This window comes from Felis catus, chromosome A2 (assembly GCF_018350175.1).
Source record: "Felis catus isolate Fca126 chromosome A2, F.catus_Fca126_mat1.0, whole genome shotgun sequence".
NCBI classification, from domain to species: Eukaryota; Metazoa; Chordata; class Mammalia; order Carnivora; family Felidae; genus Felis; species Felis catus.
Genome location: NC_058369.1, coordinates 82,664,744 through 82,690,093, shown reverse-complemented (window position 1 = coordinate 82,690,093; position 25,350 = coordinate 82,664,744). Strand labels below are relative to the sequence as shown.

General features: G+C 40.4%; 1 protein-coding gene and 1 long non-coding RNA gene across 12 annotated transcripts in view; one reads left to right on the top strand and one right to left on the bottom strand.

Moving 5' to 3' along the window:
• The window catches only part of MAGI2 (membrane associated guanylate kinase, WW and PDZ domain containing 2), a 1,363,649-nt gene that overhangs the window by 1,312,876 nt on the left and 25,423 nt on the right, over positions 1-25,350 (top strand). The gene's annotated exons all lie outside the window — the stretch shown is intronic.
• The window catches only part of LOC109497440, a 41,643-nt gene continuing 33,923 nt past the window's right edge, over positions 17,631-25,350 (bottom strand). The window contains exon 6 of the long non-coding RNA XR_006594839.1: positions 17,631-19,237. This is a non-coding gene — a long non-coding RNA (uncharacterized LOC109497440). The remainder of the gene's footprint in view (positions 19,238-25,350) is intronic.

Genomic DNA, 25,350 nt, shown 5'->3' with positions numbered 1-25,350 from the left:
CTCGGTTTTGACAATGTTCCTCCTGTCATTCTGTGGCTGCATTGGTTCTCAAATGATGCCCTAATGGGAGCTCTTTTTTGAGATAACTTGTACTGAGTTTAACAAATTAATACATGTTATAGAAGATCTCAAAAACAGAAATAATCAAGAAGGAAAATGTAACCATTTTATTTTGGAACCTGCTTTTTTTCATTTGACAATATTTTTAGACTGCTGGGAAATTAAATATCCTTCTATACATCATTTTGCATGACTCCCTAGTACATTGTTATATAGACCTATCATTTAACCTATCCCCTATTTAGACTTCTCTTATTTTTGTGATTTTTCCACTATTATGAAAAATGCTACCAAAAAATATCCTTGTCTGTGTATCTTCCCCTATATCTTTGATTATTTCCTTAGGGAAACCTTTGAAAAGCAAAAACGCGGGGTCGAAGAGTATCTGCATTCTCATGGGAAGATGGTCAAGGTCAGGGTAGTCATCTTTGGGACCTACCCTTGAGTGAGGAAGTAAAATTGTTATTAAAGTGTCTTTTCCAATAGTCAGAGGCTATGAGCTCTGGCAGAGGCCATGTGGTCTAATAAAAAGTGTAGAGACTTGAGAGTTAGCGTGGCAGCAGAAGGCCAGCCTGCCCCACACACGTCAGGCCCTGGCCTCAGCTCTCTGGGGCTCCCACACCTCGTTTATAACAGAGTGAAAGGGCTGACCATCCTTCTGCCCAAGCACAAAAGGACTCCTTTCAAAATTGGGAGAGCACAGACTAACAGTTGCATCATATTTATTAGGATGTACAGTTTGTTTTACTTTTATACTGTCCCTTCCATTTTGTTTAGTTTGTTTTTAAACAGCACTAACAATATTTCTCAAAGAAGCAGAAGGCTGTGTGCAATCTCCTAATAGTTTCTTGACAGTTTAAAAATCGTAGACCTTCTCCGATCACTCAGAAGTTTCCTGCATCTGTGTGCTGTATTTCTCTGGGGAAGAGGCCCAAGCCCATGACACCACTGACATTACTTACCATGGCTTTCTTCCAAAGTGTTCTGGGCAATAAGACCTTTTCGGACACTTCCAGAATGGATGTTGGGCAGGCTTCATTTGCCAATGGCAGAACTGACCTATAGCACACTAAACATTGGCTTAGCCACAGACCCAAAGCAAGCTGATGTTCAAGATGCGGATTGGCCATCATCAGGAGGCCCTTGGCTTCTGGCTTCAGAGGTATCACCCAGCAAAGCAGAATTTTGAGGTTCGTTTCTGTTAACTTGAGTGTAACAGTGTTTCCATTTGAACAACATGCTAAGTTGGTAATACTTGAGGGAACTGGTAGAGCCCATGTTAACTAGTTATTATTCATCCTGGTAACAGTGCCTTACCTTTACCTGTGTGCTGTTACATCGAGAAGATTCTTATGAGGTGGTGTTTTCAACTGGCAGGCCTCTGAGAAACAGATAAAAGACAGATCATAACACGGGAGGGTTATCTCCACATTGTAGTTCAGAAATCTAAGACACAAAAGGAATTTCTGACCACACCAACCCACAAGACTGATGTAGAAACAAACTTTTCAGTTTCCTTGCCTTCTCTGCACTCATTCCAACAGTATTCCCTGCTGAATAGCAGTGGCCTCCTGTGTCATTCAAGTGCTATCCAAAGCAGACATCCTTGGCACTTTCAGAAAGAGCTGTCTTGTCTTGTGTGACCACCGTGAATGAGCTGAGAATATTCCTTTGTATTCAACCTTCTCTTTGAATAGCCATCCTTAAATCTTTAGTAAGACCGACTCAACAGCCTCTTATGTGGAAAAAAGAGACTAAATGAATAAGAATACTGGTCAATAACATTGATCTAAAACCATCAGGCAGTTTAAATATGAGCTCCCTAAGTTCAGACAGGTTTCTAGCCAAGGGTAAAAACTGTTCAAGGACAAAACTGAGTATGAAAATGTGTTATACAAACACAGCTGTAGCACTTACTACCTATCCCATATGGAGCAAAGAGAGAGTTGAGGAAATTTCTTAAGATGGGGAAAAATGGAAAATCTAGACAACTTATATGTGGCAATATAAGGAATTTTCTCTATTGTGAACGATTTGTTGACCTTTTACATAGGCATCATAGAGCCTTCATTATCAGTCTCAATGTATAAAATGGTATTTGAAAAGAGAAATAGTAGTATTTTTTCATAGGCCAAAAGACCATAAGATCTTAGAGTGAGCATCTCATTGCCAAGAGCACAAATGTGTGGAAAATTACAGATATAAATTCTGAAGTACATCGATGTTCAGTGAGACCCTGAATGCATAGAGTTCCCGTTTTCCTCTTCTGAACTAAATAAGAAAACATTGAGACATCCCTGAAATGTTTTAAAAGAAGCATTGCACCGATGGTTTCGCTCTGCCAGGTTTATTGTAGAGGATGTTTATTTTAGAGGATGTCATCTGGCAGAGTCTGGCAAAGTGTATCCTTGGAATGGATGGGTTTTGTTTATCAAGTTCAAATAGATCCCCCCACCCACATTCACAATGGGGGGTGGAGAGGAGGCAGTAAAGGCTGTTAGGTGCTTTACTGCAAGCCCCTAAAACATCATGGAATTGCAATTCTGTCTGCAACCATTTGTTACAGGCTAGAGCAGATTACAGGAGCCAGTACAGAGCCTTCAGCCATGATTTATGGTGGAAGAACAGCTCAGAGAGCATTTCCGTCAAGTAGGAATGGCTGTGCAGCCCAAGGTGTGAGCACTAGAGCACTAAGTGAAATTTCTAGAAGGAAGAAACTTCGGCCACGGGCCTTAGCCCTACATGCCCTGAGCCAAAGATGAATTTAAGCTCTTCTCATTCTTCATCTTTGCACTTGTTTCCAGTTTGCAATGACCATTGCCAGGGAGAAGCACTTCACTGAGCAGACTGGTAATGTGGTGGCAATCATGAGATCGTATCTCCTGTTTTATTTCATTCTCAGCCTGTCTTGTCCTTTAAACAAAAGCAGTAAGCCTGATGGGGAGAGGACAGTATAAATTCAAATTTAATTTTGAAGCTATTTTTAAAAATTTCTCAGTTTTCTTTATGTTCACTGGAAATTCTTCAGAATGCCTTAAAACTCAGAAAAGAAATCAACAGGGGGAGGGGCACCTGGGCGGCTCAGCCGGTTAAGCGTCTGACTTCCGCTCAGGTCATGATCTCATGGTCCCTCGGTTCAGGGCTCTGTGCTAACAGCTCAGAGCCTGGAGCCTGCTTCGGATTCTGTGTCTCTTCTCCCTCTCTCTCTCTTCCCCTCCCCTGCTCTCTCTTTCTCTGTCTCAAAATAAATAACATTAAAAACAAAATTAAAAATAAAGAAAAATTAAAAAAAAAAGAAATCAACAGGGGGCACCTGGGGGACTTGGTTAAGCGTCCAACTCTTGACTTCAGCTCAGGGCATGATATCAGTGTTGGTGAGATGGTGGGATAGAGCCCCATGTCAGACTCTGTGCTGACAACACAGAGCTTGCTTGGGATTCTGTCTCTCCCTCTCTCTGCCCCTTCCCCACTTGCACACGCGCACTTTCTCTCTCTCCCTCTCTCTCTCAAAATAAATAAATATGAAAAAAAAATTAAATAAAGGGGCGCCTCGGTGGCTCAGTCAGTTAAGCATCAACTCCCACTCCGGTCATCATCTCACATTCGTTTTTGAGCCCTGAATCAAAAAGGGAGCCCCACGCCCTCCCGCCCCCATGTGGAGTTCAAGCCCTTTGTCAACAGGGCTGTGCCTACAGCTCAGAGCCTGGAGCCTGTTTCAGATTCTGTGTCTCCCTCTCTCTCTACCCCTACCCCACTCACACTCTATCTCTTTCTCTCAAAAATAAATAAACTAGAAAAGAAAAGGAAAGGAAAGGAAAGGTAAGGTAAGGAAAGGAAAGGAAAGGAAAAAGGAAATGAAAAGAAAGGAAAGCAAGAGAAAAGAGAAGAGAAGAAAGAAAAGAGAAAAGAGAAATCAACAGAACTATTATTGTTTGAGTCCCATCCTTGAACAGAGGGCCTGGGGCAAGCCATTCCCCCTGACCCCAAGACAGTGTAGAATGAAAATCCAGGTTACATAACTATGAGGGCAGAGAGGAGAAATATTATAGGAAGAAAAAAAAAAACTAGAGGGAGATCCAAATTTTTAATAGTTTTTTTTTTTCTGGAAAATGAGGAATACCACTCAGATAATGCACTTATATATTATCCAAATTGTCTCTAATTAATATGAAAATGAGAGAGTGACTCCAGCTGACACATTCATCTTTATAAGCTCATATAGATATGTACATATATGAGAATATAGATTATATACACAAGCACTTTCAGGCAACTTCTGGGGAATCACTATTTTCTCCACCCAGACTTCTTTCTAAAATGCAATTCTTTAAGGAGACGTTCCGGTGAGGACATCATAATATCCACTTAATTTTAGAGCCTTCATTCCAAAATATCAGCTGGGCAAGACTTTTTTTGAGTTGATTCATTCCTCGAGTCAACAAAGTTTCTGGTGCAAGACACTTTCTTTATCACTTTGAGGAAGAGAAAGATGAATAAACAGTGGTTTTTATCCAGTAGGCACAGCCCATACAAATCTATCTGTAAGTAAATATCAGCCAACACGTGCTCGGAAGAGATGCACAAAGTACATCTTTTGTGAGCTTATCAAAGAAGACTTCAAGAATGTGCTGGCATTTAAACAGAGCCTTGAACAGCAGGCAGGCTTTTAGGAAGCAGAGACCCTGTGGGGCAATCCAGTCATATGCAATATCAATGACAGTGAGGGCTTGAGGTTAAGAGAGAAGGCAATTTGACTGGAAGGTTAGGTACTTTGTCAGAGAAGGAGAAACGGTGGTCAGGCCTACAGTTTGGACTCAGCCCTTGCCACCAAGGGCAACACAGTGGAGACAACAGAGCAGGAGGGTGGCAAAAGAGAGGCTGGAAAGGAGGCGCCTGGGTGGCTCAGTCAGTTAAGCATCCAACTCTTGATCTCGGCTCAGGTCATGATCTTAATGTTCATGAGTCGAGACCCGCATCAGGATATGCGTTTATGACATGGAGCCTACTTGGGATTCTGCCTTTCTTTCTCTCTGCCCTTCACCCACTTGTGCACTCTAAATAAATAAATAAATAAAATATTTTTAAGAAGAGAGAGAGAGAGAGAGAGAGAGAGAGAGAGGCTGGAGGTGGAGGCAGCAATGACAACCACTACAATATTGTACATGACTAGAAACAAGGGCCTCAAGCAGGGCGGGAATGGAGAGGGAGGCCTAGACAGAAGGAACTTCCAGTTACCTCAGGAAGGGACTTCAGGCGAGGCCTCGTGCCCCAGTGACTGACTGGCAGAAGAAAGAAGTGGGGGGAGTCAAGATGGCAGTAGGTTTAGGGCAAACGACAAGTTCATCATTAGAGAATCCAAGAAGGCTCAGCAGCCTTCTAAAAGACAACACGCTGCCACACAAAATCTAGGCTGGTGCAATTAGAGGCTCCCCAGGAGATAATCCTGTTCATTTTCTTCTCCTCAGGCAGTTGCACACCAGAGCTCCCTCAGACAGCTGAGCGAGACACATAGATATCCGAGAAAGGAGATTCCACTGCCCCCTCCCCCATTTTAATAGCCTTCACAGGAGAATTTGTTATTTGTCGATAATCTAACCCATCCTGCCCCCATCTTTCTTCCTTGCCTATAAAGGTGATACACACAGAGCGCATAACACTCACCCTCATTCTGTGGTTCTTCATAAGAAATAGCCGTTCTGTGACTAGTCGGTATTGCAACCTTATATCCTGTCACCAGGGGTTTCGCCTATTTATTATATAAAGACTGATATATGTTATATAAAGACTGATAACACAGTTACCTGGTTATTTAGCTAGTGATACAAAATGTCCTTCAGCTACTTTGTATTGCCAGTTAATATATTTAATAGTTAATGTTGTAAACCAACATGTAATATATGACTTTTACATTACTCAGCCCATATATGTTTTCATTTGGGAAGAACATTTTCATTAGCATGTTTATGATACCATCTCAAGACTTAATATGGCTTAATTCTATTAATAAAAACTAATTTAAAAATCATTATCTTTTTTAATTACAGCTTTTGATTTAGTTCTTCCCTGCTCTGCGAATAAGGGTAACTATAGCTCTCGCGCAGTTGGTCCATAGCTAATTTTGTTCTTGCTAGAGCTATCACGAGTTATTTGTTGGGGGAAGTTGATTAAAAGCAACACCCTCAGAGCTCCCTATGCGGCCCCATGATTGGCCATGGCTCACCTTGTCAGGACTCTGGACAGATATCTAGCCTCAGATGCAGCTGTTAGCTAATTCTCTTCCATGGTCACAATCTTTAGGTCACAGGAGTCCTGATGAAGGTAATTCAAACTGAGCAGTCAACACCCCTCCTCCCACTATGATGACCCACATCATCTCAGCCATATCTTCACTGAGCCTGATACTGGAGTCATTCCCATTTCTGGCCCTATTGTCTAACCCAGAGAATGTGGGATGCCTTCCTTTGGTATTAAGTTCCCAACTCCTCAATTTTCCAACTATGTGCTCACCATTCAGGTTCTGCCAGCTCTGGGTTCTTGACCTTGGCTGAGTTCACAGGCAGCATACAAAGCTATTGAGTGTCCAATAGAGCAAGTATCATAAGGCTTATGTATTAGAACTCAGTATACAATGGCTGCTGGCAGGGAAGAGCTAAGGAGAGAATGGAGAAGACACATCCCCTATCTAGATTTTAAGTTCCTTAGGATAAGGCTGCAAAGCACCCTGAATATACCTAGAGGGGCTTGCTGCTTGCCTGAAAACAAAGCTCAAAAGGGGAAGACAGGAGGCTGTCCATTCACCAACAGTGAGTACTCCCTTGTGGCTAATGGGGTGTTGCCATAGTCACCAAATGTTTTCACTTACAGGAAAAGCCAGCTTGTTTCAGAGTTAAGCCAAAAGGCATCCATCACACACACACTCACAGAGACCAAAAAACCCTATATTTTGACCTAGCCCTGGGAAGCTTTTGAAGCTAATAATAATAATAATAATACAATTACAATACAATTAATACAATAATAATAATATAATTAGATGTGTAGCTGCCAAGAAAGCAACTGAGTTTTCCCCTCACAGTGGTTCATATGTTAAAGTTAGCAGAAAATGGAAAGGTATTGAGAAATAAGAATACAACACTACTACAGACCTTTACTTTAAAAAAAATCTTTTTTCAATGTTTATTTATTATTGAGAGACAGAGAGAGACAGAGCACGAGCATAGGAGGGGCAGAGAGAGGAGGAGACACAGAATCGGAAGCAGGCTCCAGGCTCTGAGCCGTTAGCACGGAGCCCGACGTGGGTCTCGAACTCACAGACTGTGAGATTATGACCTGAGCCAAAGTCAGATGCTCAACCAACTGAGCCACCCAGGCACCCCATATAGCTCTTTACTTTTAAAGAAGCTTCAAACCAGCCTGTGTCTTAAGGGTAATTGGCCAGAGAAATGGTAAAGCAGGAAGGTCAAGTGGTGTTGAAAAGTTAAGTCATTTCTAACTCATCTGCTAAAGCATGCTTATGCTCGCATCTGTTTACCAAGAGATCTGCATGTAGTTGTAAATGACACGCACTCTGATGAAAAGAATTCTCCATCTCAGGTGAAGGCAAGGAGGGTTTATCCCAGAGACATACGTAAGCATAAAATTGCTGATGGGAACTGAAAAGGCTTGTGAAAACGTCATTATTGTTCAGGTACTATCTCTCAAAAAAAATGTTAAGGAATGTTTCTGTGTCTTCGTATCAGTCAGTATAACTCTATTAAAGTACCTAACAAACTGTATCATGTTTATCTAGGTGTCCTTCTGCCTTCATTAGAATATGAGCTCCACAAGGTCAGAAAGAGAAGTTTTTCAATTCGTTTTCATATTCCCCATGGCCAGCACATTGTTCAGCCTTAGGGATATGAAGAGGGCACTCCATGTTTGATGGAATGAATGGATGAGTAAAGAAAGGAACTAGAGACAGAGACCCCCCCGCTCCCAACCAAAGATCATTATACTGTTGTTGCTGTCCTATATTCCTATATCTTCATCACTTAGATATGTCCTCAAGCTTCTGAGGGAGGCTTCTCAGATGACATCTCTCTTGAATCTTATGCTTCCATTTACATTCAACCTTTATTTTCACTTTTAGCAAATGAAGACACTGAGGTCCTTTGAATGAAGTTGACTTTGCCATTCATTCTCTGACTGTATCTCTCAGTGGGAGCCTCTATTTGCCACACACTACCTGCCCCCCCCCACACACACACACAAATGGTATGTTAGCTCCACAAGGGCACTGACAGTTGTCTTGTTGACCATCTTAAGTGCCTACCACCCAAATAGTCTCTCCAAAGGCATTTGTCAAATGAGAAAATGAATTAAGTTTTCCTCAACGTACTGCCAAACCAACCAGTCTTCTGTACTGCTGTGAAAAAATAAGACAGGAATAAAAAAAACTACACTAAAAGTCTGTGTTAAGATTGAGTGGTTCGCTAGTGTTCAGCAAAAGTTGAAGCTGGAGTCTAAGGATATGCTAATGAGATTGTGGATGACTCTTACACCTCTGTCATTCTGTCCTTGGATTGGCAATGATAACAGCTGACCTGTTTTCCTCATGGCTATGTTGGGAAAGGAAGAAAATGTCTCTACTCTAGCCCTATACCCACACATACATATGCCCACACACACCCACACACGTACACATATCTACTTAAGGCAACAATATTTACACCTAGAAACAATTGATGACAATCTTACAAAGAGAAAGAATGCCCTGGGAACTCTGGATTCTGAAAAAGGAATATTAATAGTGCTGTAATTAACAGTGTTGTAAGTTTGGGGGTGAGGTGTAGAAATCTATGATTTTCATGAATATTTCTCATAAAATAATGAAATAAAGCTATCCTCCTCAAATGGAAGGAAGTACATTCTCCTATTTGTACAAGTTGGAAGACACAACTTGTCCCGTTGAAGGTAATTCAAATGGAAGTACAAGTTATGACACAAATTACCCTTTTTTTTCCCCACTTACCTTTAATCAAGCTACTGTGGGAAGATGAAAGATTAAAGAGAATTGAGCTTGAACTTGAAAGAGATAAGATTTATACCCAAGTGATTGATCAGATCCATTCATTGTCATTTTTATTTTTGCATTGTTTTAGGTTAGAGTCTGGCAAAAATCAAACTTCGTAAAATGAGTAGTTATACCAAAAGCACATCAGTTCTCAGTTTTTAAATTTTTGATACTGAAACTTACACCCCTTAAAGTTTGTAATATTTTCCTCTCAGTAAGTTGTAGATTCCTGTATCCTAGGGAAAGACATTACCAAAAATAAAGTGCAAGACTGATTCACCTTCACTCTTTCCCAAACAATAACGTAAACGCTAAAGAAAGAGAAAGGTGATGACAGACCATCGTCTAGGACTCTCTGAACCCAGAACCCTAACCCAGTTTTGTCAGTTTTTTTCGAGTGGATATAAGCAGATTTTGGCCAATCCTTTCCACTCCCAGAGGTCAAGAGAGCAGTAGTATTTCTAAAAATTAATCTAAAACTTAAGTTTGCAGTGCAACTTTCCCTTGATCTTTAAGGCTGATACGAGGCTCCAGAGTATAAACTCCCCACACAGATGGTCCCCATCGCATACTTCAACCTGCCACACACACAAAAAATAGGGCCCATCCAGCTCACCTGGGGCTATCCGAAGCTTTTTCTATCAATCTCAGTCACTAAAAGGCAGCCAAAACCAAAACAAAGCAAAACTCTGTTTTTAAAGAGTTCTTGTCAGGTAATGTAGGTAAGAAAAATAATATCCTACTCTGTATTTTGTAGTGTCTTCGTCTAATTTGTTCATACAAGGCAACTTTGTGAAGAAAGGAAGGGAAGTATTTTGTATTGAACAGTTATGAAAAATGAGGTCCAGAGAAGTCAAGTAGTTTGCCTAAGGTCACACAGCTAGTAAGCAATGGACGATGGACACAAACCGTCTTCTGACTCCAAAAGATAGTGCTCTTTCCATTACATTGTGCCCTGCTGACCAGATTCAAAGGCTTTGCTCAGCTTGTTTAAGGGGAGGCTAGTACATTCCTGCGTATTGTACATATTGATTTTCAGTGAATTCCTAGAGCTTGGCAGTCTGGCAGTTATGTCGGTCAGCTGCATTTGGATTCTCCTGATCTGGATCTGGATAAAGGTGACCCACTCACAGTGACGCCAGGAGATTCAAATTTGAGTCCTCCAGGGAGCCTCAAGGGGACAAGGTCTTCTTTGGTCGACCAATGATAGTAACACCATTTACTTCAGTTTGCGTTTAGTTCATGTTGGCTGTGTGCCAGACACTCTACTGGGTGACTACTGAGCTCACTCAGACCTCATAACAGCTCTGTGGGGTAGGCACTACAATCACTCTCAATTTATTAATAAGAAGACCAAGCTTTAGGGTGGCCTTGATCAGGGAAAATAATCAGAAACTGGAACCAAGGCAATTTGACTCTACAGCCCAGACTTTTAAAACCTATACTACGACAACCCAGAGCAGTTCATGCTCTCTTGATTAGCCTGTAACTCTCCACCGACTCCCAAAATTCACACAGACTCTAAGCTATTACAGAGAATACTGTGTTACAAAGCAGTAGCCAACTCCCATTGGCTCAGGGCCTGTAACATTTGCCAGAACAGGAAAGAACGGCCATTTTAGCACTATAAAACTATCATGCCGTTCCTCTCTGGAGAATTTATCAAAGCATGTAAATGTAGCCAGACAACATATTCCTCAACCACTGGGAACCTGAACAAAGACTCCATGACCCTGGCTCTTTGGGGGTCAAGAGCAAAACTCTTCAAAGATGTTAACAGAAGAAGAAAGGATAAAGAAAGGAAATAAAACTACTGATCTGAGATCAGAAGGAGCCATTTAGGGCCTATATCTCCTTTGCTCACAAATGCCTTGAATATTCACTTTACTTATTTATATGTTTATTTTTGAGACACACACACACACACACACACACAGAGCACAAGCAGGGGAAGGGCAGAGAAAGAGACACAGAATCCAAGGCAGGCTCCAGCCTCTTAGCTGTCAGGACAGAGCCCTACTTGGGACTTGAATTCATGAGTCATGAGATTGTGACCTGAGCCAAACTCAGATGCTTAACCAACTGAGCCACCGGGGAGCCCCTTGAGTACTCACTTTAATGGAGTCATGCTTCAGCCTTTGAAAACAGCTCCTGGTGAAAGAATACCCCTGCCTGCTGCTTTCTGACCAGCCCAAGATGCTTCAGATCCCTGTGCCTGTGGGAAGGCCCCACAGCTGCCATTTATTCCCTCCGTGTCAAACCTCTTCCCCCAGGCAGCAGCCTCACCCTGAGGAGAGGGTTCTGTGAGGGGTTTCGTTCAGGAAAGCTTATTTAAAGAGGCCCTATTATATGAACTACTCAGAGAGACAGCATGTTTGGAGTCTGGCAGATTCTGACCTCAGCCTGTCAACTAGGATTCTAGGTGCTAAGTTTCCAACTTGATGGAAGCTTTAATGAGGAACTTTGTAGTGTGCTGGCTGGAGGTTGAGAAGCTCCTGGCATCCAGAATTGCCTATTATGTTTCTCACTCAGCCAAATTTGCTTCTCTATTTTGAAAGTGCCCTTCCTGTGTTTTGCGTCTTGCTATCTAAGTGCTCCCAGTCTAGGACGCCTCAAGAGACTTCATGTTCAGTGTCCGAGGTAAAAGATCCTTCCAGCATCATACTGTAATCTCAGACAACTGGCCCTAAGTGAACGTTGTTGTGGAATTTTCTTTCCTCAGGGTCTCACATTAAAGTGCACAAGCTTCAAATGAGAGATGGACATGCTAAAACAAAAGAGTTATGTTTCTATCTTTCCCCCACCGACATACCATGAACATTCAGCGAAGTAGCTGATGGAGGAATTAAATGAGGACAATGAGCTTTCTCTCCAGCTGCTCACCCCCACCTTGGTTGGATACAATGGCAGCAGCAGGCATATCTTGAGGATCCTCCAGAATTATATAATAATCTTAGATGCATGACCTACTGAAAGATCTCTCAAAGGATTAACACTTTCCCAGTCAGCCTCTTAGCAGTAAGTCGTTTATTTCAGTGCTAATCACCAGCCATTCTGAGTTCAACCATAATGGGCAGAGAATGATGTAACAGGCAAATCTGAAGAGCGCTTACACTTCGCAGATGAAGTGTTTCATGTGATTTCTATTACTGGTTAACTATTCCAGTCACAGCTGTTTCTAAGGCTGTGGGTCTTCACCCTGCCTGCACATTGGAATCACTTGCCACGCATCGTAAAGAACCGGCATCTGAGCCCCATTGCTAGAGTCCAAGGTGATTGGGTTGGATGCCTCTCCGCAGGGGATTCTAGTGTGCATTCAAGGCTGAAACCCCCTGCATCATGTCTATTTGGAGTGCAGGCTGAGGAGGATCCGCTCATTCCCCGTATGGGGACTGCCATCTGAACACATGTGGTGTGACCTTCCCAATCCAGGTAAAGTTGAGAAAAGGGTGGAATAGGGACCCCTCTTCTGGCAGGGAGGGCTCTGCAAACACAGGGAAGAGGAGGCTGTGGCCCGGGCAGGAGGCCACCAAGGGGTGTTCTGCCTTCCCCCAATCCATGCCTGGAGCTGAGCCCGTCCTGAGCTCCTATAGGGGACAGCATGGGAAAGGTCTAAAATTATGCTTTAACCCCTCCCCATTTGCAAAGTGACTCAAAGGAAGTCGCTTACCATCCAGCAATTTCTTTTGGAAAATATATGCAAATATAGCTCTTACCCACAAGCCCTAGAGGGGTGCCCCAAGACATCTGGGGATGTCTGGGGAATGCACCAACAAAGGTAGCCCATTTGCGTGAACTATTATTAACGATGACTTCCTTGCTGAAGTCTAATGTCTTAGAATGGTTGTATGTGTGCTGGGAGCTGCCCTCTAAGTGACTCTACCCACACGTTAATGTGAGGATTAATCTCCCAACCTGCAGAATGGTATTAGCAGGTCGCTATGAGGTTCATCTCTCAAAACTGTATACTTAAAAGGCAAGTCTCAGGAGGCAGCTGTGCTGTCGGACCCCCACCACAGAAGGTAAGGCTGAAGAATTAGCAGCATCTTAATTACTCATCTGCTGGGGTCTATAGGCTTCAAGGCTGAGCTGGAATGAAGGAAGTCTGTTGCCCTGGAAGAACCCCCTACATATTTCAAGCAATTTCTCCAGTTCATTTGTTTCAAGCACCTTTGAATTCCTCTGGCATAATCACCGTACCCTTTGTCAACACAAAGTGATTGTTTAAACGACTCAATCAGATCATGCCATGGGCGACTATTTCCATTTATTATGATTTATTGCCTGTTTAGCACCAATGTGCAAGGCACATTCAACAGAAGAGGAAGCTTTGAAAATGATTTTTCTTTCTGCTCTGGAGGCCCACAGAATAAAAACAACCTGCTCAGAGTAAAGGAAAGATTATCCTCACTGATGGGGATCAGTGACTAAGGACATTTGGGGAAGGAAGTTTAATTTTCCAGATGAAAAAGAACAAGACTTTCTCATTGCCATTGATCCTCCTATTGACCTAGAGCGCAGAATAAATTGATTAAAGCGAAAGAGAATTCCCAGTTTTTCAGCAGACCAGGAAGAAAGAGATCTGTCGTGGATAAAGTAAAGTCACATAATCCCATTGAAGGCAGGAATCTGGCGTTATTAGTCTTTGAGCCCAGCTCCATGCTGGCACCTTCAGGCACTGAATAAATGCTTAGTTAATTGATTAATTCAAGTGTGAGAGATCAGACCGCTTATTTTTTCCATCACTAATGATATGTTCAATTTAGGGAACTGGAATTTTTTCGTAACTCAGCTTTTCAGGCAAGAGCCTGTTATCATTTTAATTCTTCCCACAGGTTGTAGTCAGGAAAAAAGAGTAGGAACCGGGTACTGGGCTGCAGTTTCTGAACCACTGTCAGTCTCAGGAGTGTGTCCACTGCAGAAGGAGGCTCCAAGGTGCTCTTTTTAACTGCAGCTAACTAATTTTTTGTAAAAAAAAAAAAAAAAATCTATAATAAATGAATATTAAACATCAATTAGAATCATTTGTAAAAATTAAGAAGCACTATTAACATGTCTTTCAAATACTCACTTTCCATTCAGACAAGGATGGTTACTGTCCTGTCCTCAGTGAAATTCTGAATGGTTCCATGGTGTTAAGTCTGACAGTAACATGGCATGAGTTATACTTACTTAAAACACCCACTAACTCAATTAACCAACAGCCTTTCTTTAAAATTTAAAAACAAAAGCCAATCTGTGAAGCATAGAATCTATTCCTCCTGGAACTATCATTCACTTCTGCACCTTGATCAAAACTATTTTTTCGGGGTGCCTGCGTAGCTCAGTCGGTTGGGCATCCAACTTCTGCTCAGGTCATGATCTCACAGTTTGTGGGTTTGTGTCCTGTGTTGGGCTCCTGCTGTCAGCACAGAGCCGGCTTTGGAACCTCTGTCCCCCCTCTCTCTCTACCCCTCCCCCACTCGCACGCACATGCTCTCTCTCAAAAATAAACATTGGGGGAAAAAAACTATTGTTTCTTTCCTCAACTTTAGTAAACTACCCCCTACAGTTCACAAAATGATCCCACATGCTAAACTGTGAATCTTTTAGAGCACGATAGTGGAGAGCTCAATAGAATGCAGATTCTGATTCAGTGGATCTGGGATTGAAGCCTGAGATTCTATATTTCTAGCAAGCTCCTATGTGATGCCTGTGCTGCTGGTCCATGGATGACACTTTGAGCAGTAAGGTTGTAGCAATTCAGACAGTTTTTTCCCCTACAGATTTTACATAGGGTGTGTAAAATCTTTTTATTTAGTAATACAGTAATAAGATACAATAAAATTTAACCAAATAAGAGTTTATAATATCAAGTGATGTTACATATAAATACAGACATAGATGCATATACCGATACTGCTGGAGAGAAGAAAATTTTATTTACCCTTCTAGATTTTTCTGACAGGTCTAATCAGATTGACATGAGACAGATTAACATGAAAAGAAAAATTTATGTACACACAGGGACCCCATAAGGATATGACATTCACCGGCAGTCTGGCAAATGAGGTAAATATGCTCCCGAGAAGTTTCACTGTCCAGAAGTTGAGTTGGTAGATTGTTCCATCTCACACAACCAGTCTCAGTCCTGACAATAGGTCAGTTTAGTGAAATTCGTTTCAGGGGGTGGTGATCTAAATGGGCTTACAAAGTTTGGTCTATATTATTCAAGCAATCAAGTATTTAATAAGAGGTATTTCTGTGAAAATCAAAGAAAAAACAATGGTTAATATTTGAAGGAGATTATAAACTTATTTCTGAGTTCTGAAGTTAGCAGGTCAAGGTTTCTAGAGGTCTGGTTCAAAGGGCAAACAGTGGCAATCTGACAGATTTTCCTACTTTGCTATATGACTGTCTCCGGTGATCTTTCTGGTGGCCCATACAACAGACACAAAGATTGTACATGAGCTATTGGATTGATTTCTCTGAAGATAATACCAAGTTGTCCAACTGTAAGTTACGTGGCTTTGGAAAAAGAGCAGTTTTAATTCTTAATAATTCCAAGTCAGAATGATGGGAGACAAATTGGAAATGTAAGTTTGGAGATCTGTAGCTAGAAGAACTCAGGAGTCAGTCCAGTTTACAATGGACACTATTAGAATCTTCTAGACACAAAAGTGCTGTTGGAACATAATTTTTCTCTCTATAATCACCTTCATAACTACCAAAGATAGCCAAATTAGGACTAACTTTTTTGAAAAATAAGCCTAGTTTCAATAAATTTGGCCTGATTTTTTTGTGTAAGTAAAGCAAGAATAGCAAGTGATCACATAGGCTCTTTTAAATCTACTTTGCTGGAACTTTTCATAAGAAATTTCCAGCTTGAACAGCCTCTCAAAGCTAAGGAGCTAAACCAAATACTTGCTATCAGACTTTGCTTGCCAGAGCTATAGATTTGGGTTAATTCCTCTCTTCTCAAAGTCCCTAAAATATTCTGAGGTTCCTGCACCTACCAGGAAGTGACTTTCCTTATTCATCTAGTAAGGCTTATCCAAAGTACCAGGCTGATATTTCAAAGGGGCTTTATTGACTTCATAAATTCAACCTTAATTCCTTAGTGCTATCTGGTCATATCTGAATCTATGCATGTCTCTCTCCAGTATGACATTCCAGTCAAAACCTTGGTCATATAACCAATGTTTCCAACAGTGTCCTGTTACAAGAAGAACGGATTCTTATTGAACTTATACAAATAACTGTATTGCCATGAAAATTAAAGAATATTCACTGAGGGTGATGAGCATTGAGGAGGGCACCTGTTAGGATGAGCACTGGGTGTTGTATGGAAACCAATTTGACAATAAATTTCATATTAAAAATAATAATAATAATAATAAAAGAATATTCACTGAGACTTTCTGAATTCTGGAGGGATCAGGTAGAGAGAAAAAATAAATGTTTCAATTTTGCTCACAAAATTATAATTTACCAAATTGCTGTAAACTGTACTTAGCTTAAGAGGAAAGGCTTCCTTACACCTAGGAAACAGAAAATTAAAGAATATTTTAAATAAAAAGTTGTTAAAATTATAATCATCTTCATCAGTTCATTTAGTCCCATGTAATTAATTCTTGTTCATTTGAATTCAGTTTTTCCTTTAGTTCTGCAAATTCTTACCCAGTCCAGTTTTGTGATCTTAAAATTATCAGAAAACTGTATTCTACAGTCATTTCCATGAATCTTGTTGAAAATAAAGCATTTTAGCAGGAACACTTTTGTAAAAGCATCTGAGTAAAAGAATACTGTCTATAAATGATAAAAGACTTAAAAATGGCTTGGTTAAAGGTCTTATTAGAGTTACAATGAAATTGACTAGGAAATTTGGCTATTTCTGTGACATAAATTTAAAATAATAACTAGTTGGGTCACCTGTGTGGCTCAGTCGGTTGACTTCAGCTCAGGTCATGATCTCATGGTCTGTGAGTTCGAGCCCCACATCGGGCTCTGTGCTGACAGCTCAGAGCCTGGAGCCTGTTTCAGACTCTGTGTCTCCCTCTCTCTCTGCCCCTCCCCTGCTCATGCTCTGTCTCTGTGTCAAAAATAAATAAACATTTAAAAAATTGTAAATAATAACTAGAATTATGACTGATAACGTTATACTAGACCTATCATAATCTTAAGAATTTTATACAATTTCTAGAACACTTATATTAATAATATTGACATATACAATATAATCTAAGGTTTATCATCACTTATTTTACAATGCTTCTCATGTAATTTAACAAAGCAAACAAGCCTAGTTTAATAGCTCTCTTTTATAAGGAGAGAGAGCAAATCTTTTGAAATATTCCAGGGATGGAATATCTCACATCTCAAAGTGTTTTTTTTTTTGTTTGTTTTGTTTTGTTTTGTTTTGTTTTGTTTTATTTGAGAGAGAGAGAGAATGTGCAAGCAGGGGAGAGGGGCAGAGGGAGAGAGAGAAAAAATCTCAAGCAGGCTTCATGATCCCACAACCCTGGGATCATGACCTGAACCCAAAATCAAGAGTTGGATGCTCAACCAGCCGAGCCACTCAAGCGCCCCTCACAGTTATTTTTAAGTTAAAAAGACTTCATTTAGAATTTGAATTGTGGGAAGTTTGTCAACAATATCCAAAGGTTTGAATATTTGATTAAATAGGAATTATAGGAGCCAAGCATAGGCCACCCCAAGATTGACTGCTTTGGCATGAACATTACTTTGAGTTAAAAGTAATCAAGACCAGTAGATTCAGGAAAAGCTATTTATCTCCCCCTCAACTGCCTGCTTGTGCCAGGAGGAGAGCTATTAATAGAAATTCTTCTTTACCTAAGAAACTTATCTGCATTATAGGGCAAATTTTGTTTTCTAAATACTTCCTCTTACCTTCCTGCTAATGATCTTCCTCCCCTTTGTATCCTCTGACCCTCTACCCCCTCCTTAGCTCATATAAGCATCATGTTGCCTGTCTTTGGAATTTCCATGCCTGTGTGGATTCTCTATATATACCCTATTAAATTTAATTTTCTCCTGCTAATCTGTCTCATGTTAATGTGACTCAGAACACCTAGAAGGATGTTGAGGGACAGAGGAAATTATTCCTCTCCAACAGATCACAGATAACTATGAAACAATACTTAATTGCCTACGTAATTAAAATGACAGTAAAAGATTTAAAAGGTAAATAGAGATGGTTACATATTTGTGAGCAAACTTAATTCGTTTAATGTTGAGAAGATTCAGTTTTCTTCAGTAATGAAAAGACTGGATTAAGATAACAGGAAGCATAGGACATTATATTGATAAAACACAGAATTTGTTTTCAGGGGAGATAACATTAAGGGTAATGAAAAACTCTTCACAATCTTATGTTATCAAGGGCATACCAATAGTCCAAAAGACTATTAAAAGAGAGAAAACCAAATTTTAATTTTGTACCAGCTGACTTTTGATATTAAAGCTCATTCACTTAGTTAAATTCATTCCAGGGGGGTGGGTGATGGGTATTGAAGAGGGCATCTTTTGGGATGAGCACTGGGTGTTGTATGGAAACCAGTTTGACAGTAAATTTCATATATTAAAAATAAATAAATAAATAAATAAATAAATAATAAATTCCAGTCGTAGCCAGCCCTGACTGTGCAAAATAATTCCTTTCCAAAGATTCCTTTTTCCATAGACCTTTTACAACTTTCTTTTTCCTCAACACACATTTTACTTGCCTACAGAGATTGTAATTGGGGCCCAAGTATGCAAGAGCACACTCAGGAGTCCTAAACAGACCAGGTTCAGCCACTTGCCGCTGACAAAATCCAAAAGCTGGGGAGACGAGGGAGGTGAAACAAGAAAGGAATTTATTTTATAGAGGACAATATCAAGAAACCAGCAGACTAACATCTCAAAGACTGTCTCCAAAGGGCTGAAAATACTTCTAGGTTTATATTAGGAAAATGTCGGAAAACGTCGGTGGGTACATGCGGTAAAGGTGGGGCAGTAAAGATCAAATCCATCACTGTCTTGGGGTCAGTCATACGTGGTCTTGCTGGTATCAGGGCAGTCATCTTTGCTTGAGGGGTAGTTTCAGTTCCCATCAGGGATCTTTTGCCTGGGTTAAAAGATAAACTGGAAAGAAGAACTTAATCGCTTAGAATGTACAGACTATGGTCAAAATGGAAGTAAAGTCCTCTTTCAAGATGTTTCCCTTATTATTTCTATGAGCTTTAATTATATATATTAGAATTCTGAACCCTTAGAAACCTTAATTACTACAGGTGCCTGCTGTCTGAGTTAGTACGGCATGTGACTCTTGATAGCAGGACTGTGAGTTCCAGCCCCATGCTAAACATAGAGATTACTTAAAAAAAAAAAAAAAAAAAAAAAAAAAAAAAAAGGAAAAAAGTAAGGAGGAAAGGAAAGGAAGGGAAAGAAGGAAGAGAAAAAAAAGAAGAAAAGAAAAGAAAAGAAAAGAAAAGAAAAGAAAAGAAAAGAAAAGAAAAGAAAAGAAAAGAAACTTTAATTTCTAGTGAGAACTACCATTACCCAAAACTGGGTTCACCTGTTGATGAGTCTCGAGCTAAAAGACACAACCACACCAATGAATAGGAAAAGGAAGGGTTTTACTTGCAACAAGTAAGGAGAACACCAGGAATCTTTCCCAAAGCAGCGTCTTCCTGAATAATAAAACTGAGGAAGTTTTAAGATGAGGGTGCATACATATTGATGAAGGGGCTTGCATAATGGGGAATCCACATGAAATTGGGGCAAACGTTGTCTTAAGGTGACTGAGTCCATGTCAAAGTCATGAAGCCAGCAAAGGCCAGCATCATCAATTCTCTGGCTCCAGTTGGTCCAATATCTGGCTCAAAGGGGGTTAGATCCTGCAAAGATACCTCAAGAATGTGCATCAGGTCAATCTTTGAACCAGCACTGGCAGTTTTACCACTTGATTAACTGTCCTCGATATGATTAGGTAATCTCCTGGCCTGATAATGGTTATTTGTTTTTTACATTTTCACAAGATGGCAGGGGCCCAAAATAATTTTTCTTACGCCAGGAAAGTTATATCTGTCTTTCTTTTTCTGGGGACCTCTAACTCTGCCTGCTTACACTTCTTTCTGCCTGCTTACACTAAGAAGTAAGCAATTGTGAATTGTCTGTGAAACCAGCATTCTTTAGATTGGTAAATTTATGAATACATTTCATAATTTCTAAAAGTATATCCTTTTTTTTTTTCCTGCTACTTGGTAAGTCTCTTTTATTCCCCCAGCCCTTCTAGTTACTTCTTGCTTGTTGTTTTCTGGAGATGTCCTGAATAGCATGACCCTTGGAATGTGCCTTGTCTGAGTGCTCAGGAAAAAACCTCTTGCCCATAGGTACACCAGGGAGAGGGATGGACTCCTGCCTCTCTGATGGACACTATTACCTTGGCCGTAATGGCATTGGGCTCAGAAGTCAGACCGTCCTTATTTTTCCTGTTCTTTTGACAAATATGTTCTCATCAGGCACAGGGTGGCCATAAACGTCAATAGGACAGCCACCAATCTTAAGACTCCTGTCTAAGGTCTCTAAATAACCTGGTGTGATCCTTCAATGAGCATAACATCCAAGATATGTCTGACCGTGTGCTTCCCAAAAGGGACAAGCTGGAGTTATTACCTATTGGGACATTCACTCAGTGGTGAGCCCCTCCCTTGGGACTAAATCATGGATAAAGTTAGCAGAAAGTTGCCTGGATTAGATAGGAGTTCCATACTTTTGTTTTTTCCTGTTTCTCATTTGTCCTTTCCCATGGACTGTTTGGCATTCTCTGTCCTGCTCTCAGATTGAAAGTACTTCTAGCTTAGATATATGACATTTAATACAATATAAAATAGCTGCCCCTTCTTTTTTTTTTTTTTAATTCTCATATTAGATAACATGCAGTGTAGTCTTGGCTTCAGGAGGAGAATCCAGCGTTCAGCAAACTGATTACACATACAATACGTAGTGCTCATCCCAACAAGTGCCCTCCTTAATGCCCATCGCCCATTTTCCCCACCTCCATCAACCTCAGTTTGTTCTCTGTATGTAAAAGTCTCTTATGGTTTGCCTCCCTCTATGTTTTTATCTTATTTTTCCTTTCCTTCCCTATGGTCATCTGTTAAGTTTCTCAAATTCCACATATGAGTGAAATCATGTGATATTTGTCTTTCTCTGATTGACTTATTTCACTTAGCATAATACCCTCCAGTTCCATCCACATTGTTGCAAATGGCAAGATTCCATTATTTTTCATAGCCAACTAGTATTCCATTGTATATATATATATATACCATGTCTTCTTAATCCATTCATCAGTCGATGGACATTTGTGTTCTTTCCATAATGTAGCTATCGTTGATACCACTGCTATAAACATTGAGGTGCATGTGCCCTTCGAATCAGCACTCCTATATCCTTTGGATAAAGTAGTGCAATTGCTGGGCCACAGGATAATTCTATTTGTAATTATTTTGAGGAACCTCCATACTGTTTTCCAGAGTAGCTGCACCAGTTTGCATTGCACCAGTGGTGCAAAAGGGTTCCCCTTTCTCCACATCCTCACCAACATCTGTTTCATGAGTTGTTAATTTTAGCCACTCTGACCAGTGTGAGGTGGTATCTCATTGTGGTTTTGATTTGTATTTCCCTGATGATGAGTGACATTGAGCATATTTTCATATGTCTGTTGGTCATCTGGATATCTTCTTTGGAAAAGTGTCTATTCATGTCTTCTGCCCATTTCTTCACTGGATTATTTGTTTTTTGGGTGTAGAGGTTGGTAAGTTCTTCATAGATTTTGGATACTAACCCTTTATCAGATATGTCATTTGCAAATATCTTCTCCCATTCCATTGGTTGCCTTTTAATTTTGTTGATTGTTTCCTTTGCTGTACAGAAGCTTTTTTCTTGATGAGGTCCCAATCATTCCTTTTTGCTTTTATTTCCCTTGCCTTTGGAGACATGTCAAGTAAGAAGTTACTGTGGCTGAGGTCAAAGAGGTTGCTGCCTATTTTCTCTTGTAGGATTTTGATGGTTTCCTGTCTTACATTTAGCTCTTTTACCCATTTTGCATTTATTTTTGTGTGTGGTGTAAGAAAGTGGTTCAGTTTCATTCTTCTGCATGTCGCTGTCCAATTCTCCCAGCACCATTTGCTAAAGAGACTGTCTTTTTTCTATGGATATTCTTTCCTGCTTTGTCAAAGATTAGTTGGCCATATATTTGTGGGTCCATTTCTGGGTTCTCTGTTTTATTCCATTGATCTCTGTGTCTGTTTTTGTGCCAATACCGTATTGTCTTCAGGATTGCAGCTTTGTAATACAGGATAAAGTCTGGGATTGTGATGCCTCCAGCTTTGGTTTTCTTTTTCAACATTACTTTGGCTATTTAAGGTCTTTTGTGGTTCCATACAAATTTTAGGATTGTTTATTGTAGCTCTGTGAAGAATGCTGGTGCTATTTTGATTGGGATTGCATTGAATGTGCAGACTGCTTTTGGTAGTGTCAACATTTTAACAATATTTGTTCTTCCAATCCAGGTAGCTTCTCCTTCTTAACAAAGGCCAGAACCACTACCCTAACCATTAATACTAGCGCTAGAGGCTTACAAAGGATATTATTATTGGTCACCAATAATATTGACTCCCCTCAAATGGAAAGAAGCAACTCTAATCTCTACAGCATTTCAGTTCATTCACTGGCACCCACTGTAGTCTAGAATGCAATAGGGAAGTGTAGGGAGACCAACATCCCCTTTCAGGTAGTACAATGGTGTCAGAGCAGTCAAGAAGAGGGACGCCTCCTGCCACTCTGAACCCCAGGAACTTTCAGCAATTTCCTAATGGGACACCATTTCAGAAGCCAAGGAGGATTTTGGTAATGAACACCTAGTTAGTTAATGTACTGTCCTCATTTTGTAGGAATTAACTATGGGATCAGTTTCCTTGATCCCAAAGGATTCCATCTTGGGCTGCCTCCTAATACACTGGAGTCAAGAAAAAGTACCAAACCCTACTTCTCACTCCCAAAAATTAATATTCTGCCCCCTGGTTAATAACTGTCAATAAAAGATGCAAACCCAACACTCAGGGTGTGCAGCTCTCTCTCTTGCTCTCTCTCTCTCTCTCTCTCCCTCTCTCCCGGGCTCAGCTGCTCTCAGATCTCAAGAATGCACTTTTTAGTTTAATAAACTTTCATGCTTCTGTTATTCATCCATTGTGCTGCATGCCTGTCCTTAAATTCATTCTCATGACAAAAACCACGAACCTTCAGCAAATCCTTTGGCTCTGGCTGGGTCGAGGCCCTGGGGCCCAGCGTCTGCCCAGTTCACCCAGCAACATCTCTTTAGTGATCACAAAGGAACTAAGTAACAGCAGGTTGAGTGACCTTCTTCATGGGTGACTCTCCAACTCTTGCCATCCTTGTGCTGGAGAGTTGCCTAGTCATTGCTCTCCTTGGTTCTACTCTCTCTTTCCCATCTACCTTGGAAAAGGCCTAGAGCTGCTAAAGACATGAGGGCAGGAGGTGTGGTGAGACTGCACATGAGCCAGCTCCTCTGAATCCACAGGTAGTCTCCTTGGATTATTCCCAGAGTTTAGACACTTCAGGGTGCATGGCCTGACACTGATGGGGACCTGTGCATGAGACCTTACATGGAAAGAGGGTATCTGCAGATGCGATCATGTTCAGATGAGGTCATTGTGGGGGGCACAATCCAAGAAGAGCATAGAACCAAGCAGAGCATAACCCACATGGAAAGGGGCACCTGGGAAGCTCAGTCAGTTAAGCATCCGAGTTCAGCTCAGGTCATGATCTCATGGTTTGTGAGTTCGAGACCTGCATTGGGCTCTCTGCTGTCAGCACAGAGCCTGCTTCTGATCCTCTGTCCCCCTCTTTCTCTGCCCCTCTTTCTCTCCTCACACACACACACACTCACTCTCTCTCATTTTCTCTCTTAAAAATAACATTAAAAACAAATTTTTTTAAGGGCCCCCTGGGTGGCTCAGTTGGTTAAGCGTCCGACTTCAGCTCGGGTCATGATCTCACGGCTTGTGAGTTTGAGCACCATATTGGACTCTGTGCTGACAGCTCAAAGCCTGGAGCCTGCTGCAGATTCTGTGTCTCCCTCTCTCTCTGCCCCTTCCCCTCTCAAACGCTGTCTCTCTCTCTCTCAAAAATAAATAAACATCAAAAAATTAAAAAAAAAAAGAATGTTAAAAAAAAAAGCCCATATAGAAAATATCCAGGAAATGAAGGCGCTATGCTGCAATGTCAGAAAACCATCCCAGAGACCCCACAGCACACAGGCCTATGCCCCCTGTTAATAGTATATGTAGTCTTTAAATGTGGCACAAGACACATTTACTAACACACCCGAACACCTTTAGTTTCCCTGTGATGAGAAGACAATAAACAGGTAAACTTAGACTTGTTTAGCAATTAATGTTTCAGTATTTTATTTTCTTTGGAAATGATCTAGACGGTCAATGAATTCTCATCATTTAATTTAACTTAGCAAAATTCTAAGGGTGGAAGTTACCAAAGAGATTTGGAAAACTACGGAAACCTTTCAAAAAACAATCATTGCTAAAAAGTTCACCTAAAAAGTCTTACCTCAATCACATCTACTTAATTCATTTGTTCTTAACAATCATGCTTAGATTACACCTGAAAATTTCATGAGACAGCAAAGCCCTTAGCTATCATCTTAAGATTTTCTTTCATTTGTTTGTTTGGTTGGTTGGTTGGTTGTTTTTTGCTGACAAATTTTGTAACAAAAATAACATGAATTTATTTGACTTTAAGTAGAATATGGTATTACACTTAATGTGGAAACTCTAAAGATATGCCCATATTAATTAAACCAACAAACTTAAACTACCTTTAATTTCCTGAAAACTATCCTAGATCACATAAACTTGAGAACATTTGGGTTAGTTTCTATCATCTTTCTGAGATTTAGAAATGCTTGATTTATAAGCACTTAACTTGAAACTAATCATTAAATAGAGCTCTTTTACAAATTAATTTTGGCAATGGCAAGTGGAGGTAGAAAAATACCGTTTCTATGTTGTACATATACGGACATATATAAACACAAAAAGATCTTACAGCTTTGAATTTTGAAAATTTAGCTATGAATCAGATACAACAATATAAAACTCACTAGTTTGTAAGATTATCTGCTCAATATTACTAGTAAATAGCTGAAGCTTTTT